Here is a 12,519-nt window from a genome sequence, read left to right as displayed (position 1 = left end):
AGTGTGCTGTGCGAAAATGGGTGATGTGACACAATCTTGGCCATTGCTTTCTCCCCAAGTCTTGCCACCAGATGGTGATATGTGGCACCAAGTTCAGCCATATTTCATCCTATAAATAGAACCTCTCCCACCCTCATTTTCTTCACACCTTTCCCATTTTCCCATTCTTTCTTCTCTCTACACTCTCTCTAAACCTCCCAAAAACTCCCCTAGCGCTAGAAGAAAGCCCCGGAGCGCTTGCCGGCTCCGAGAAGAAGAGCTTTCGGCTCGGAAGTCCTGCCCCTGTAGAGCCCGACTTCTAGCCAAACCCCCTCGTAGGTAAGATACGCCTACCTAATTTTTAATATAGCTTTTATTTAAATATAGTAATGTTATTAGGACCTTATAATAATTATTTGAGCTATTATTATGGGTTATATAAGTGTCGTTATAATATCTTTTTAACTACTCGGGGAATCTGGTTTAAAGGGCCGCATAGGGTTGTTGGATTTCAGAAGTTCTATATGCCAAAATGGTCCTGCCCTCCGGTGTTTTATGTCTGGCCCCTGTCTGTACCTAGTGGTTGGAAAATATTGTTTAAACGCTTATATAATAATAATAATGCTAAGACTAATAATTAGTCGCAATAAAGATTAGACTAAAACTTAGCGATAATGTTAGAACAAAGTTCTATTAGGATCGTTAGATTCTATGCAAGCAAACAGTTAAGAATGTAATCAAGAAGACAAGAATGACTTTAAATATGTCGTATGATTAATACTTCAACACCTCAGAAGAGCTCGATTAAGAACTTATAAATGTATGCTCAAAGATCTTTTAGATGAAAATGATAGGTTAAAAATAAAGTCCGAAACTATTAAATCATTTGACTCGTCTAACGCAAAATTGATTTCAGAAAATAAAATGAACTTAAAAAATAAGTCTGAATTTGATGAGGAAAGTGAGATGAGCGAAATCTCAGTCGAAGACGAAGTTGATTGCTCTGAGTTCATGAAGAGAGAAACCGAGAATGAGAAACCCCTCATTTCTGAAAATTCGGTTGAATTCGCTCGCTTGTCGAAAGAAAAGCCATAGAAACTCAAGGAAAAAGCTATGGTCTATCAAAAGGTTCAAACTGTGCCGAATCAGGTATATGCAGTTACATGGGTCACTGCTAAACAAACGGCAGAATTAAATATCTTGGTTGACAAAGACAATGCTGAAGGATGCGACGATTACTTCTGGTCTACCCCTATCGACAACGCAGACGAAACCGTAGGCTTATCTGAGCAAACTTCATGGAGGGTTAAAGGAAGATATGTTGCTGAACCCATCAACAAACCCTCAAGTTTTGACAAACCAAGCACAAGTGGAACTAAAGAAATCCCTGAAGAACCGATGACAGAAGCAACTGTTCCAGCAAATACAACCGAAAGTCAAAAGGAGAAGCCAAAGGCCAGCTTCAATATCCACAAATCACAGAAGGAGTTAGCTGAACAGAAACGTTTAAGAAATCAGAGATACGCAAAAAATCTGAATGAACGAAAACGTCACTAGGAATCCCAAAATCCCAACTACGTACCTCATGAGAAAGAATCAACGGATAGAGGAAAGGAAAAACTGAAAGGAAAAGAAAACTTCAGCCCAAATTCCTACTATTCCAAATCTCAGAACCGAAAGTCTACTTTCGGTTCCCAAACTAGCGCACCGAACCGAAAGACAAGTTTCGGTCCCCACAAGGACTCACAGAACCGAAAGACAAGTTTCGGTCCAACCGCCAAGGCTAACAACCAAAAGCATACTTTCGGTCCCAGCAACAGTACTCAAAACCGAAAGTCGAGTCTCGGTCCTAAGTCTAGTTTCGGTCCTTCTCACTCCCAAAGAAAATTAACTTCAATGAAGGATATCAAAGGCAAGGGAAAGCTTGATTCTGAGTTCAATAATAAGAAAAAGTCAGCTAACCCTAGGATTCAAAAGAATATTCCTAAACCATCTAACAACACACAAACTTATACACCAAAACCGAAACAAGATAAAACTAAAATCAAGGTGTACACCATTAAAAGAAAAGATCAAACCACTCTCGTAAAAAGAACATATTTGGTTGATATTTCTACTGTAATTCCTTTTTCTGTGAAAGACTCACCAGGACCCAAGAAACTTTGGGTTCCTAAATCTGCTTAAATTTACAGGTAATCAGTGACAAGCAGTTCGATGATGAATGATATATAGACAGTGGCTGCTCGCGTCACATGACAGGGAGGAAGGAAGAGCTGAGGGAGTTTCAGTCCCTAAAAGATGGTGGGTGTGTAAAGTATGGAAATAACTCCTATGGAACAATCAAGGGATATGGTATGATTACCAATGGAGATTTCTCGATTCGAAAAGTGGCGTATGTGGAAGGATTGCAGCATAACCTCATCAGCGTGTCACAATTAGTTGTGGGAACAGGTCTGAAAGTATCATTTGATGATGAGGGGTCTGAGATAATAGAAAAGCAAACGAAAAAGGTTCTGCTAAAGTATGAACGCAAAGGAGAAATGTATCCTTTAAATCTCAACCCAATACGAGGAAAACCATCAATATGTCTGCTGTCAAAGGCGAACACTGATGAAAGCTGGTTGTGGCATCGACGACTATCGCACCTGAACTTCAAAGACATTAATAAGCTGGTGCTTGGTGACCACGTTCGAGGCCTCCCTCTTCTCAAGTTTGACAAGGAACATTTGTGTGCAGCGTGTGAGATGGGAAAACAAAGCAGAAAGAGCCACCCTACACGAATTAATACAAAGATTGTTGAAGCTCTTGAACTATTGCACATTGACTTATGTGGACCTTCGACTATCGAGAGCATCGGTGGTAGTAAGTACATACTTGTGATTGTAGATGATTTTTCACGCTTCACCTGGGTTTTCTTTCTTAAACAGAAATCAGATGCAACTCCCAAGTTGAAGACATTTATCAAACAAGTGGAAGTGCAGCTGAGAAAGACGGTGAGGAATATCAGAAGTGACAACGGTCTGGAATTCAAGAATATCGATTTTGAGGACTTTCTGGCTGACAAGGGGATAACTCACAATTTTTCAACTCCTTATACACCACAACAGAATGGGATCGTTGAAAGACGAAACCGTTCTTTGTGTGAAGCAGCCAGAACCATGCTCAGTTTCGCTTCTCTTCCGTTATACTTCTGGGCTGATGCAGTTGCAGCTGCGTGCTACACTCAGAACCGATCTTTGCTCAACAAGAGATTCTCGATCACTCCATACGAGATAATAAACAATCGGAAGCCGAACGTCAAATTTTTCCATGTGTTCGGTTCAAGGTGCTTCATCTTTAATTCAAAAGAGAACCGAAACAAGTTTGACGTCAAAGCAGATGAAGGAATTTTTCTAGGATATTCACTCTCTTCTAAAGCTTACAGAGTGTTGAACAAACGCTCCAAACGAATTGAAGAAACATATTACGTCACCTTTGACGATAATTATATGAAGAAAGTGCAAAGGAGTGCAAATTACTTAAGTGAAATATTTCCTGAATCTGGACAGGTCTCGATTCCAATATCCAACCTGTTTGAAGAATACATTCGGTTATTTGATGAACCAGAGAAAGCGGCACACTCAGAGGCAAAAGCAGCAGATAACAAAATTGATAATCTCAAGAAGATCATAGATGAAGCTGCCAAAGAAATGGAAAGTGAACCTCCTAAAACTATAGGTGTTCAATCCTCAACTGACTCTCCCATCAACGGCTCAATATTCAAGGGGGAGAGTTCTTCAGTACCAAAGACAACCGAAATGTCTTTCGAGGGGGAGAGTCCTATTCTATCCCCAACTCCTAAAGGTCCAAGCGAGGGTGAACATATTGCTCAAAACCCACTCCATAGTTGTCCAATCAAGGGGAAAATCCTACTCCCACAAAGGATGTAAATTCTGATGATGCCACAGGTTACACTTCGCCAGTCGAGGGGGAGAAAGAGAATGCAACTGACGAAGGCGAGGGTGATCAATCAGAACTTGAAGAGGAAGTGAATGCTGAATTGGATCCAACATATGACCCAAATTATCCTCCGTTAGTCAAATGGACCAAGGATCATCCCAAAGCTCAAATTATTGGAGAATCATCTGAAAAAGTACTCACTCGCTCACAGTTGAAAGCGAAACAAACTGCATTATTCTCTAAAGTTGAATTATGTATGTTTAATTCATTCATATCCAAGGTCGAGCCGAAAACAGTTAATGCTGCACTTGATCATTCTGACTGGGTTCAAGCAATGCAAGATGAGCTCCATGAGTTTGAACGCAACCGTGTTTGGAGGCTGATTCCTAACCCAAAGGATGCTTCAGTGGTGGGCTTAAAATGGGTCTTCAGAAATAAATTAGATAAATAAGGGAATGTCATTCGCAACAAGGCTCGGTTGGTGGTGAAAGGTTATTGCCAAGAGGAAGGGATAGATTATGAGGAAACCTTCGCTCCAGTAGCTAGGTTGGAATCAGTGAGAATCTTCCTGGCATATGCTGCTCATAAAAACTTCAAAGTTTTCCAAATGGATGTCAAATGTGCTTTCTTGAATGGGGAACTAGAAGAAACAGTGTATGTTGAGAAACCTCCCGGGTTTGTGAATGAGAAATTCCCTGATCATTGCTATGTGCTGGATAAAGCGGTATATGGTTTGAAGCAAGCACCGAGAGCCTGGTATGAAACTTTAACTCGCTTTCTGAAAATGTCGAAATTTAAGCAAGGTTCGGTCGACCCAACCTTCTTCCGAAAGAAAGAAGGCGAACATCTAATGATAGTTCAAATTTATGTCGATGACATCATCTTCGGCTCCACGAATCCTAGCTTAACAGCTGAATTCAGGAAGTTGATGGAGATTAAATTTGAAATGAGCGCAATGGGTCCGATTAATTTTTTCCTTGGTTTGAATATTAGACAGGGTCCAGAAGGTATCTTTATCAACCAGGAGGCGTACACAAAGACCCTACTAACAAAATTTGGCATGACAGGAGACTCGAAAGTGAAGGTTCCTATGGCATTTGGCACCAAGTTAACACCTTCTCTGGAAAAACCTGCTGTTGATATAACACTTTATCGACAAATGATAGGGTCCCTTATGTATCTAACAGCTAGTAGACCGGACATTATGTTTTATGTTTGTTATTGTGCCAGGTTTCAAGCTAATCCAAGAGAACCTCACATGGTGGCGGTGAAAAATATTTTTCGTTACCTGAAGCGAACCTCATCTCTCGGTCTCTGGTATCCTGCTAGATCTGGTTTCTTCATTCAAGCCTTTTCTGATGCTGATCTTGAAGGATGTGGTCTGGACCGAAAGAGCACTACAGGCGGATGCCAATTTCTTGACGGGAAACTGGTTAGCTCGCAGTCCAAAAAGCAAACCTGCGTGTCACTTTCAACAGCCGAAGCTGAGTATATTGCTGCAGCATCTTGTACTTCTCAAGTCATTTGGATTCAAAGTCAACTAAGAGATTACAGGCTAAGTATGAAGAAGATTCCTCTCTATTGTGACTCAGAAAGTGCAATAAGGATATGTCACAATCCAGTACAACACTCAAAAACTAAGCACATTGCACTTAGATATCATTTCATCAAGGATCACGTAGAAGATGGGAACGTGGAAGTGCATTTTGTTCGATCCTCTGATCAATTGGCCGACATATTCACTAAAGCCTTACCTGAAGCGAGTTTCAATAAAATTCTGCAAGGCTTGGGAATGATGGAAGTAGAGTCGGTACCGAATCCTTAATTCAACACCTAAAAACTAGACAAGCGAAATGGAGCGAACGCTCGGTCTATTTCGGCTCCAAAATTTTCGGGAACCGAAATGAACCGACCACTCGGTCTATTTCGGCTCTAGAATTTTAAGGAACCGAAATGAACCGACCGCTCGGGCTATTTCGGCTTCATAATTTTCGAGAACCGAAATGAATCGACCACTCGGTCTATTTCGGCTCTGAAAGTTTAAGGAACCGAAATGAACCGACCGCTCGGTCTATTTCGCTTCATTCCTTTAAGATAAGGTTTCGGTTGTAAATTTTGTTCAAAGTGTGTTTTATGCAACTTTATTTTCTTTTTCTGTTTTTATTATTTTTCAGAAAACTTAATAAATCCAAAAATATTTTCTTTTTCTGTTTTTATTATTTTTCAGAAAATCTTCAAAAATCCAAAAATATTTTCTTTTTCTGTTTTTATTATTTTTCAGAAAAACTCAGCCCTTAAAAATAGTTTTCTTGTTTTTGTTCGTTTGTTTTGGTTTTGTGGTGTGTTTGTTTGCTTGTTCTTTTACATAGGTCCCAAGTATACCAGTATAACAGAGTTTGGAGCTAAGGAAAGTATAATCATTTAAATAAGAACTAGTTAAGGGTCCCTAGAAGCATGCTGCTGCATGTTGACCAAAGCCTCTACGACTTAGGGCAAGGCCTTAATGATTCGATCTCTACCTATCGTTTCTTCCCAATCAGGCTCTTAAAATCAACTCAGTCTAGAGCTACCTTACTCTTCTCATATGAGTTAAGAGTATTTCTGCTTTGTCACGTCTATATAGCAGAAGGTACTTTCGGTTCCTTAACCACCCTCCTTATATTCTCCATCTACTTTCGGTTCACCAACTGTAACCCTTGAGACTCTCGGTCTTTACCACTGAGGTTTATGGTTGCACAAAATCTGTGTTCATGATCTTAGATACGAATACCACGTACTGAGTGAAACCCACAATCCAACACCAACAACGGATTAACGGTGAATTTCAATATTCAAGATCTTTCTGGTTACCTAATGAAATCTCATTTTTATTTTTGAGTGATTTTTTATGAATTTGTCTAACACCAAGGCTTTTTCTTCCCATAAAGATCCAGTTTCTTTTTGTTTTTGAGATTTCTATATCTTCTTTAGTCACTATAAAATATATCCTACCTACTTGTTCAACAGACCACATCGGTCTCACAAGTACTTCTTCCAATGTTCGGTCTTATGTTAAGAGTCGACGTTTGGTTGAAGATAAGCCACCTTAAGCCTATGACTTAAAAAGAAGCCTTTCAATGTTTCTCTACAAACATTTGATCGTTATTTCACGGGAACCTACACAAGCACTTCAAGTCTCTCTTGACTTTAAAGGAAGCGATTCTTGCCCGGAATCCCCTGCTTTATGTCTTCTAATAGACATCACTCACATCCAATACACATTTGCTTTATTTCTTTATCTTTTGTCACTCTATTGCACGAAAATTTTAATTTTCAAACATTCTGGTTGCTGTTGGTTCGATTTGTGTTTATTTTTGTGGCGAAACAAGGGCAATTCTACATCTTGGAGCGAAACTGAATTTCAAACGATGATTGAGGATAAGGGTTTGGGCGCGTCAATTTGAACGGTCGAGCTACCCACGCGTGCTGATGTATACCTAGGAGTAACCAACCTGTCACATCGCGCTTTTTCAGGCGACGTTTTAGTGACCGCGTCATTATCATGATGATTTTTCTCTCTCCTGGCAACGGTATATAAAGGGTTTCTACGTTTGTTTGTCTTTTACCAGCACCAAATTCTCTCACTTACAAAGGAAGTTCAAACTGTTCATCTTCTTCCTACGATCAACAATGGCGACTTCTTCATCAATTCACGATCAGACTGCTTCGTCTACATTGCTTTCGATCAAGCCTAATCAGAACTTGATTATTGAACTCAATCCATTTCTATACGACGCTTATATGCTACACGTGGTTGAATGTTTGAAATATTCACCATTGGTTATAGCCCTAACCCAGGTGGAAGCTGTTCCGATGTCCCTTTTATCGCAGGTTTACTCTACTGCTTCTTATGACAAGAACAAGGAACGCATGTACTTCCAAATCCACTCTCATAAAGCTTCTATGTCAAAAGGGAGATTTTGTTCCCTTTTGCACCTGGCTGTGGATTCATCTGTAATTTACCCTGACTTCATCACCACAAATCAACTTTTCTCAATGCTATATGAGATGGGTTATACCGATGTGCTTACCACGATAGCAAAGGTTAAAAAGTCGTGCCTACCGTCTCCATGGAATGGAATGCTTACTCTTCTTATCAAGAGTTTGGCAGAGCGAAGTGCTGGATCTGATGGCACCAGCAAGGGTTTTCTAACCCTTCTCTACGGTCTTTACAATGGTCTCAATCTTGATTACAGAAGTATTATCTGGTCTCAAGTGGTTCAAAGCCTCAACACGTCCACAAGGCATTCTGAAAGTTCATGTGCACGATTTTGGACCCTTATTACACGACGGGCGATTAATCAGTTGGAAATTCCGATAATGAAGGATGCCATGGTTGCGTCTATTGCTACCTTTCACACCAAGAAGATTATAATTTCTGATCCAAAGAAGTTCCCTCACATTGGCTCTATCCCAGAGACAATGTACATGTGTGTTACAACCGCGAGCAAGCTCTTCTCTGAATATCGAAAGATTCCTCCCCAGGAACCGAGAGTCCTTTCTGCTGAACAGCAGGCTGCACTAGATGCTCTGGACAAGCCTAGTAACCGAGGGAAAAAGACTACTACTAAGAAGGAGACAATAGAGGAGGATAAGTCTAAGCCTATCAAGACCAAGAAGCGAAAGTCTGATAAAGGAGATTCTTCTAAACCGAAGAAGATTAAAAAGATGGCAAAAAGATCCAATAGTCCTACTCCTCCTGGCTCAGACAATGACGATGAAGGTGAAGAAGAGGAAATTCGTCATGCCTTACCGAGAGGTAACACTCCTCCCAGATCTCCTACTCCAACCAAATCTCCTCATAACAAACTCCCAACCCCATCTCCATCACCGAAACAGACAGTTCCAGTTTCGGTTCCTCCTATTCCCCCATCTACCACATCTCAAACAACTACTTTACCACCAGTTTCGTCTATTCCTATTTCTACAACTCCAATCCCAACTCCTATTTTCCCAATCCACTATCACCACTATTCCTGAACCGACAGTAGTAGTCAACGTATCTGATACGGGGCGACTACTGAAACAGAACCTCCAGTTACTTCTACACCCCTTTCACCCTCACCTTCAACCGACTCTGGTGCCACTCTCGGTGGTGCTAATGATGAGTACGATTCTACATACTTCAGTCCCTATAGACTTCCTACTGATGAGGATGATGATGCTCCAGTCACAAGACAACACCTACAGAGCATTCATGAGAAGCTTGATAAGTTGATTGAAGACAGCAAGTCCTATAGTGGTGTTGTGCTTAAAGCATTTTTGGATACAGCTCTAGAACAATACACCGATTCAATTGACAAATCCACCAAAGCTGTTAATGCGTCTACCTCCTCTTGCCAAAAGGCCACCTCTGATGTTACTGAAATTGTACATAGTACTCAGATTTTTCTTGAGTCACTTAAAGGGCATGCTGATACAAATGCAGCAAAGGTAAATGCTTCTGTTGATTCTTTGTCCAAGTCTCTTCAAGAAGAACAAACAAAGTTTGAGGATGTGCGTTCTTCCATCCAAGCCGAGAACTCTTCACTTATCAGTTCAGTGAATTCTAGACTTGAATCTCTTCACGCTGATCTGGCCAAAGAAAGTGCTTTAAAAGAAGAACTGGCTCGACAAACATCCGTAGTTGAAGTACAGAAAGTGCAGCTCGCCCAAGCAGAAAAAGAAATTTCTTTATTAAAGACCGAAAGAGCTGTTTTCCGTAGCTGTGCAGGGGATGTAAAGGATATGCTCACCAACATTCTTGGTGCTCATGATCCTATCCTCACTTTGACCATTCAGAATCATCTTACAACAAAACTTCTTCCCGCCCTTGCATTGTTACACGAGATGAAGGGTGTTTCGGAGAGATTTCTTGCTCCAAAACAAGGGAGAGAGGGTGCTCATCAACCGAAGGTTAAGACTGAAACCGAAACTGCTCAACCGAAGGTCAAAGTTACAACCGAACTGAAGGATAATGTAGCTTCAGGTTCTGGTCCACAAGAAAAACAAAAGGAGATTGATGATGATAGAAATGATGAATCTGATGAAACTATTGCTGAGGCTCTCAAGCGAAAGAAGAGAGATAAAGAGCTTGATGAGACCTTAAAGGTTGCAAGGGAAGCAGAGGAGAGGGAAAGGAGAAACAAGGAAAAAGAAGAAGCCTTGATCTGCAAGAAGGCCTTGTTTCCCTTATGGACTAAAGAGGCACTTATCAATCAAGCTATAGAGTTTCCAAGTATTTATTGGTTGGAACCTGTTGCTTCGTTTGACTGTGATAATTCTAAGGACTCGCAGTTCGATATGCCAATCACACGAAAAGCATTCACGTTTCACTGTTTTGATTCGACTGCTGAGGTTCCTTTTCCTCATCCAAAGGTTGACCGAGAGCTTATTGATTTCTATCTGAAGTATGGACAACCTCAGTACATGACATGGAGCGCACAGAAAATAATCACTGTCAAGGTACTGAAACCTACGTCTGCTGGGAGATTTGTAAATGTCAATTTCAAAATCACACGAGGTTCTGCAAACTCGGTGTCGATTATATCTCTAGCAGATCTTCCGAATCTAAACCCTCATGATTGGATTTTATTGTTCAATATTCTGCTTACAAATCTGAGGGAATATGAACCGATTTTGGAGCACTTGAAGAGGATGTTGGCTTCTTACATCCATGAGGTCGCAGCTATGGATCAAGAGATAGCGAAAGTAATGAACAAGAAACCGACCATCAAGCCAACATCAAAACCAGGAGATGTGAATAAGATGAAGATGGGCCAAATAGATTCAAAACATCTCACTGTGATGTTTACAAAAGGCGAAGCTCACAAATTTTTGTTCGCTCTTGTTGATAAACATTTATTTTCAACTGACTGCTTGGAGCACATCATCAACATTATACATCGGTGCAAGCAGAACTCAGAGGCTGACAAGAAGAATTTTACTGACATGCTTCGGTGGTACATAACGTTCCGTCATCATTTGCTGGCTATCATTTCGAAGGTGTTCAAAACAATAAAGAAGACTTCTGCAGCTCAACCGAAGTGAGCTTTCGGTCCCATTAACGCAAAGGGGGAGATTGTTGAGTCTTATTGTGTTGCGTCTTGGGCTTTTTGTTTTGTATCCGGATTGGGCCTGTCCATCCGTGTTTATCTGTTAGGGTTATACTATAAATATGCATGCATGTATGCATTAGACGATCTTGATTATTACGTTCATTGTTTTGTAACCCTAAACACCTCTACAGTCGAAGTTCTTAATCGAGCTCTTCTGAGGTGTTGAAGTATTAATCATACGACATATTTAAAGCCATTCTTGTCTTCTTGATTACATTCTTAACTGTTTGCTTGTATAGAATCGTTAAAAGCGAAGCGCTGCCCGAGTTTGGAATCATCATTTTAACAAGTGAGTGCATAGTTACTTTCATCTTACACATAGATATGAAGTATTTTATATAAATTACATGTTATGTGTGCATATTATCTGTATACTTGCTATCTACGTTGGATGAATGATTTTTTACATGTTTTAAATAATTTAAACTGTGTAACATCCCAAAAATACAACCCAAAAATTTTCGTTTGAAAACTTTACTAAACCATAATATCAAATATTAAAAGATAAATCCACGGATCATACATCTCAAAATGTCATAATAAGTTTATCAAATCAACTGATGTCAAAACATATCAAAATATCCGAATAAAACTCCCAGGATAAACTGAAGCTGTGGTGTGTGCCATGCCATCATCCGAGCTCTTCCCCTTACTAGCGGAAGTACCTGAAACCAAAAACTGAAACTGTAAGCACAAAGCTTAGTGAGCTCTCCCAAACTACACATACCATACAATAACATATAAAGCAACTATTGGGCCTTGCCCACTGCATCGGACCGAAGTCCGGGACTAACCAGGGCCTTGCCCTCTGCATCAGACCGAAGTCCGAAAACTGCATCGGACCGAAGTCCGGAACTAACCAGGGTCTTGCCCTCTGCATCGGACCGAAGTCCGGAAACTGCATCGTACCGAAGTCCGGAACTAACCAGGGCCTTGCCCTCTGCATCAGACCGAAGTCCGGAACTGACTGAACATAGCATAGCATAATCATAACTACTAGCATAAACACAGATACTGCATACTGCATCGGACCAAAGTCCGGAACACATAACACAAAGACATGCTTGAATCACAAAGACATTAAGCACACTGAACTACTGCATCAGACCGAAGTCCGGAACTACTGCTGACTAAACGGGCCGACATTGTGGCCGTAGACCCGTTCCTACTGGAAGGAAACTCACCTCGTAACGCTGGCTGCTGAGGTGCTAAATCTGAGACTGTCTGACTGCTGCTCCGGAACTCCCCGACTACAAATCCCATAAACACTAAATCAAATACTGATAACTAATCTCAGGGTAAAATGACTATTTTACCCCTGGTCAAAGTCAACTTCCTGGTCAAAGTCAACTTCCTGGTCAAAGTCAACTTCCTGGTTGACTCTACTCGCCGAGTCTGTGACATCCCCATTTTCACGGCTAGAAAAGACCGACTTTGTTTATGCTTTATAAAAATCAGAGTACTT

Source organism: Lactuca virosa, chromosome 3, assembly GCF_052849685.1.
Source record: "Lactuca virosa cultivar CGN04683 chromosome 3, Lactuca_virosa_CGN04683_v6, whole genome shotgun sequence".
NCBI lineage: Eukaryota > Viridiplantae > Streptophyta > Magnoliopsida > Asterales > Asteraceae > Lactuca > Lactuca virosa.
This window is presented reverse-complemented; position numbering follows the sequence as displayed.